At 44.9% G+C, this 6000-nt stretch overlaps 1 protein-coding gene across 4 annotated transcripts in view; it reads right to left on the minus strand.

Moving 5' to 3' along the window:
* CLVS1 (clavesin 1) overlaps positions 1–2843 on the minus strand; it is a 100057-nt gene extending 97214 nt beyond the window's left edge. For all 4 annotated transcript variants that reach the window (XM_027741686.2, XM_027741684.2, XM_027741685.2 and 1 more), the window contains exon 1: positions 2701–2843. The gene's annotated coding sequence lies outside the window, so the exon portion shown is untranslated. The remainder of the gene's footprint in view (positions 1–2700) is intronic.
* Between the last annotated feature and the right edge of the window lie 3157 nt (positions 2844–6000).

The raw sequence follows: 6000 nt of genomic DNA on the forward strand, positions 1-6000 counted from the left end.
CCACATTATATCATGAGGGAAAGGAATTATAAGTCATGTGCCAAAAAACACGTGAACTTCAGTTCAGTGAATTTCCCACTCTATAAAAGACTAATGTTGTTTCTTTTTTGTTGGTTTTGTTAGTTTGTTTTAACTAGTAGGACCCAATTGTCATATCTTGTTTGTGTTTGTGCCAGAGACACACTACAGTACTGGGCTGTGAGACAAAATAAAACTCACTTGCCAAGCAATAGCACAATTGCTTCAGTAATTGCACAGTTCAGTTAACAATTGCATGAGTTTATAGTCTTAGTTTGAAGGAAATATTCTCCATCCTTTTATGAGGCTGATCATTTGTATTACAACTGACATGGTCCTCTGTTGGAAGATGAGGAGGCTGCTACTAAATGTTTCAGTGAAATGACCTCTGTTCAAAGCACACAGAGTTGAACTGCTTTGACCCAGTGCTATGGGGTGGATTCTGCATTCCCTCCGTTGCTGAACACAATTACACTGCTTACACTACTACTCAGCAGCACTCAGTGCTACTCATAGTATCTGGTCTCTGCAGCAGCTTTCAAGTTATATACCATGATTAAATAAATTAAGAAGGTTTTTTAAATAAGTTGCAATATCTTTCACTGTTTTGCATATGCCTTACAAAAGTCTAATTTTTAGAAAATACTCAATAGTTTTTAGAGCTGGATGAGTCAACAGAATTCTTAAAATAATTGGCATCATTTCATAACAGATATATGACAACATAAGCTGCCCCTGTAAACTTCAAGCTGGGATACAGACTGCATATGAGGAAAAGCTCTATAAGGTTATCTGACTTATAATTATAGAAAAAGTAAACCAGTACCTTCGCTATGCAGTGCATGGCATAATACTGTTACATAATATGTCATGTAAATGTTGGCATTGTATTAACTTTTAGTACTGGAGAAAATCCGTGTTATCATCTGATTACTCAGAAAGCACATGAAAGCCGCCTTTCTGTAATTTAATTTTTCCTTCCAAATAGGATCCAGTCACTGTTTAGTGATGGACAAGGAGTAGCCATCTGCTCCTTAACTTCATTATTCCCAGAGCTTGTTAAAACTGAGGAATCAGCGTTTTGAAAAGGGGAAGCTCTCTTTCTCCTATGACCTTCCTCACCCTCCCAGGATTAAACCATTGCAAAGAGAATTAAAGTCAGGCCAGTAGCACACATGGGGTTTCTCCAGCTGTTATTTGCTTTGCATTTATTTTTATGCATGAAACCCTGTCTGAATATCCTCACTTCTTGCAGAGATCACAGCTTAATTCTTTACTTCCTGCAGCAAAGGATCCACAGGCTAGCTGTTATTCACCTCACTTCTTCCCTGCACCCATTATTCATCACTGTTTACCACTGGGAAGGTAATACACTTGACTGACCTAGCACATTCCCCACTCTCTTTAATCCCTCTTCCCTCTTTGGGTTGAGTACACCTAGTCAAAATGGGCATCAATTTGCTAAGGAGCAAACAGGTATCTGCTGCTGTTTGGCAAACTTCTGTATGTCAACACTTGGCTGAAGTCCTTACTTCAGTAACTTAAATCCCAGTTTTAAGCCTTTCCGCTACATCCCTCTCACCTCTCTCTTGCTCTCAAATTAGATCTGGACTTTCCCTTCCAAGTTGTGTTCCCTTTCTTCCCCAGTTTCTGGGCTGCTGAGCTGCTTTTTTCAGTGCCATGCCCCCTTTCAGGCTGGACTGGGACTGGTGATGGAGAAGGAAGACAGGAGGGAAAGAAAGGGCAGGAAAGTGAGGAATGTGGGGAAATGGGCAGGGAAGAAAGGAGACAAGGAGCAGGGCAGGAAGGAGAGTAGACAGGGAAGGCAGAAAACAGGAAGGCAGGAATAAGAGAATCAGAGAAACAGGACAAGGAGGACTGGAGGCAGAAGAGCCAGGATAGATAGGAGGCTGGAAGCAGGAAACAGGGCAGGGAGGCAAGGGAGGCAAGGGAGGCAGGGGAAGCAGAGGAGGAAGGGGGAGGTAAGGGAAGTAGAGCAGGCAGGGCAAAGAAGAGAGTCAGGGAGAAGGGGAAGGAGGCACGGAGGCAGAGAGCAGAGGGAGGCAGAGAGCAGAGAGGTAGGACAGGCAGGAGAGGCAGTCAGGGGAGGCAGGAATCAGGGTAAGGAGGTAGGGAGGGACCAGGCCAGCGAAGATGCAGAGGAGGCAGGGAACAGGGCCGGAAGGGAGCAGGGAGTCAGGACAGGCATGAGGTAAGCAGTGGAGGCAGGGGACACAGAGACAGGGAAGGCAGTGAACAGGGGAAAGACGTAGGCAGGGCAAACAGATCAGGCAGAAGGCGAGGAAACAGAGGCAGGAGAGATAGGCTGGGAGGCAGGAGGTAGGTCAGACAGGGAGCAGGGCAGAAAGGAGGCAGCAGGCAGAGAGTAGGGTGGGGAGGAGGCAAGGAGCGGGTCAGGCAGAAGGGAGCAGGAGAGGCTAGGCAGGCAGGACGCAGCCGGCAGGAGGCAGGGAGCAGGGCAGGCAGGAGGGAGCCGGGCAGGTAGGAGGGAGCCGGGCAGGCAGGAGGCCGGGAAGGGAGCGTCCCCTGCCCGCCACCGGAGCTGTCCTCCCGGTGGTGCTGAATCGCCGCACCCCGGGCCCGGAGGGTCGGGGGGCGCCGGGGGCGCCGGGAGCGCGGAGAGCCGCCCTGCGCAACCCCAAAGAAGGCAAATCCAAATACCTGCACAGCGCCAGCAGCTGCCGTGGGGCGGCGGGGGGCTGCGTGGGGTGGGGTTTTCCCCCTGTAGATGTCCTTGCTGCTGAGATGGGTGGGCGAGAAAGATCTCCCGGCTCCCGGGTTCCGGCTCAGATCTCTCTAGAAAACTGAATGAGCGAGCGCCAGCTCCACGGGGCTGTGATTTTTTTTTTTTTTTTTTTTTTTTTTTTTTTTTTTTTTTTTTGTTGTTGGAGGCGTGTGCGCCAAAGCTTGGGTCCTTCCACTGCCGTCCCCCTGGGTCCTAAGCCCTCCTGCCGCCCGCCCGGCTGCCTCCCGGCGCTCCCGATGCCCCTGGGATGCGGGCTAGGTGCTCCGTGCCGCCGCGGGAGGGGTGGGAAGGGGCTGCTGGTGGCCGGGAGGGCTTAGCACTGCAGGCTTCTACCCAGCGGCGTGGGCTTCACCGCCTGTTTTCTAGCATCACCCCTTTCCCAGCGAAAGTCGGGCAGAGCACAGCCTCCTGCGGCATTTACAGCAGCCATGGAAAGAGTGGTCTTAATGGACCATGTATTATCGACGGGCTGCTTTAATGAACATGGCAGCCTGGGTTTATAAGAGAAGTTTTGCCTGGGTCCGACTGCAGGGACATCTAGCTCAGCGTGCTTTCACCAACAGTACCCACAGCAAATGTCTGGTCAAGAATGTAAAAATACCCCTGCACTCTCTCAGCCCCTCTCCCAAGTACTTCAAGTTCAGGAATTTTCCCAGCAATGTAGTACCTGTGTTTTTCAGATGAAATTGTACTCCTTGAGAACAACGTCTCCTAGAATACTCACAAATTTCTAGAAAATCCTTCCATAATGTCCTTTGACTAGGCCATCTACCTATTTCACAGTCACCTGTAATTCATTATAGTGATCTATAAGCTTTTGATAGTGGTGTAGAAAGGACAGAAGAAGGGAACTACTCTTATTAAATTAGGTCCTGAAAATCACTTTCTGTACAAGCCTCATAAGACCTGTATTAAACTGTACTTGTACTTACTACTTTAGACTGTATTAAACTGTACTCAGACTTTGAGTGACGTAATGACCTTGGCAGCCAAATTCACACCCATCTGCTTTTATCAACACACTAAGCTCAACTAAATGTGTGCTTCTTCTTTTGTTACCCCTGTACATTGTGGAGTAAAATTCCTGTGAAGTGGTGGATTAAAGTCAGCTGATTGTCCTGGTCTATTTGCTTTGGGCATCTCTCTTGAGTCAGTTACTGAAGGATCTTATATAGCAAAGAACTAGGTGATAAATGATAGAGATAAGGAACAACTTCTACATAAGAAATGGCTAAACAGAGTAGGATTCTTTGGCATGGAAAAAAAAAGGTAAGTGTAGATAAAACAGTGATGTGGGGGGGGGGGGTTGTCATTCATAACATTTCATAATAATGAGCAACATGAGGAAGATAAATTGGAATGATATCTCAGTATTATTTCCAGTTTTAGGAGTAGGAGAAATGAAATCCACTAAAGCCTTGCTTTGATTTAAACAAAAGGACATACTTCTTCACAAAATATTTAGTGAAACTGTAGAAGTCATTTCCACGGGACTTCATGCTTCAGAAAATTTTAGGACATATTTATGGAAGAAAAAAACATTAAAGGCTTTTAAATATGAAGTCATGACCTCTGGCTCGGGAAGTTCCTGTTACACAAATTGCTGAAGGTTGGGGTTATATTTGGGAAAGAATGATTATATTCTTGCCCTGCTCTTATTCTTTACCTTAACCATCCACTGCTGATCACTGCTGGAGACAGGCACTGGGCTAGATGGATCTTTGCTCTAACCCAGTACCAATTTCTCTTATAGACAAAGTAGACTGAGAATGTGAACACAACAGGATCCATTTCAGTTTTGCTTTCCCTTGAAAGGGGAATATTCAGTGGTTTCGTTCTACTTCAAAGAGTTTACATCCAGACAGAGTCACTTGCTTTTTAGAGGAAACACCCCAATATTAACGAGCAAAGGCAAAAGGAATCTGTGGGGAAGATGACTTGTGCTTTTAGAATGATTTCCATGCTCAACCACTAATTTAACCCACAGCATGTTTGAAAAAGGTATATGAGGTAGGTCTTGTGACCCTACCACATTGACTGGAAGACAAGAAGTAGCATCTCAGAGCAGAGAGCTCAAAACCCTCACAAGAGCATTTGTCCCACCACTTGATATAAAAGTATTTCTAACCCTGGGGAAGTTAACAGTCAATTATTAAGTAGTCTCATTAGATCATTATTTTCTGCATAGAGATCAATTTGGAGATAAAAGAACAAGCACTGTGTTTTCATAATCCTCTTGCAAGCTTCCACTCTTGCACATATGATAAAGATTAATGTACTAGCTACTGTAACTATGCAGTACTTCCCTGGGAATTGTTAATAATATTAAGTGGAAAGAACATGACTCTATAAACCAACTGCCTTAGGCAGTTCAATGAGTTGCCAAATTTGATGTATGCTTAATATTTGGGGATTTAATATTTTTATTTGGTTTAATTGGCATATTTTTTCCTTCTGTAGTGTTGCTGTTAAGTGACTACTGCTTGCTGATCCACTGGATGATTGACGTGTTGCACAGTCCTATGGTAGAAGCATTTCTCTAAACATATTACAGTAGGGCCTTATATCAATCCCACTGCAAATATTCTCATGTTACTTTCTCATTACCACTTTATCACCTCTTCATCCCTTCCTTTCTGCAAAGTCTACTCTGTACTCTGAGAGCACGCTTCAAGTCATCTCATTCTGTGCATTGTCCCAGTCATTACACTTCAACCAAAGTTATGACCTCAGAAACAAGAGTGTTGAAGATATAAACTTTGAGTTTCATAAAACTATGCCTGGGACATTAGAAACTCCCTTGCTGATGTGCACAGACTGGAGCTTCATCCCTTTCTCACTTGCAGTGTTGAACACACAGAGCTAAGGGGAGAAAAATGTGCCTGTAATCACAGTTTTTTACTGAAGGCATTACAGCTGACTGAAAACATGGAGGGAACAGATCAGTCCACGGGAACATGGAAGGGGAGGATATTTTATACAGCCTTTTCTGAAAGTAAAACAGAACTTCAATATTAAATTTATTCTAACCTGACTTTCCCTGTTGTCACACGTATTGTTTCTCTATTTTAACAAAGAGCAAAGAGATCACAAAGACCACAAACTTGGAAAGAGAATGCATATTTTCACCACCAGCAGAAGGTATCCATGTACCTAAACTATCAAGGAACCTGAACTATCAAGAAGGTCAGAGTGGCTGGTTGCTCCATAGTCTA

The sequence above is a fragment of the Pipra filicauda genome, unplaced genomic scaffold (assembly GCF_003945595.2).
Source record: "Pipra filicauda isolate LSUMZ 115617 unplaced genomic scaffold, ASM394559v2 scaffold81_size6448238_pilon, whole genome shotgun sequence".
NCBI classification, from domain to species: Eukaryota; Metazoa; Chordata; class Aves; order Passeriformes; family Pipridae; genus Pipra; species Pipra filicauda.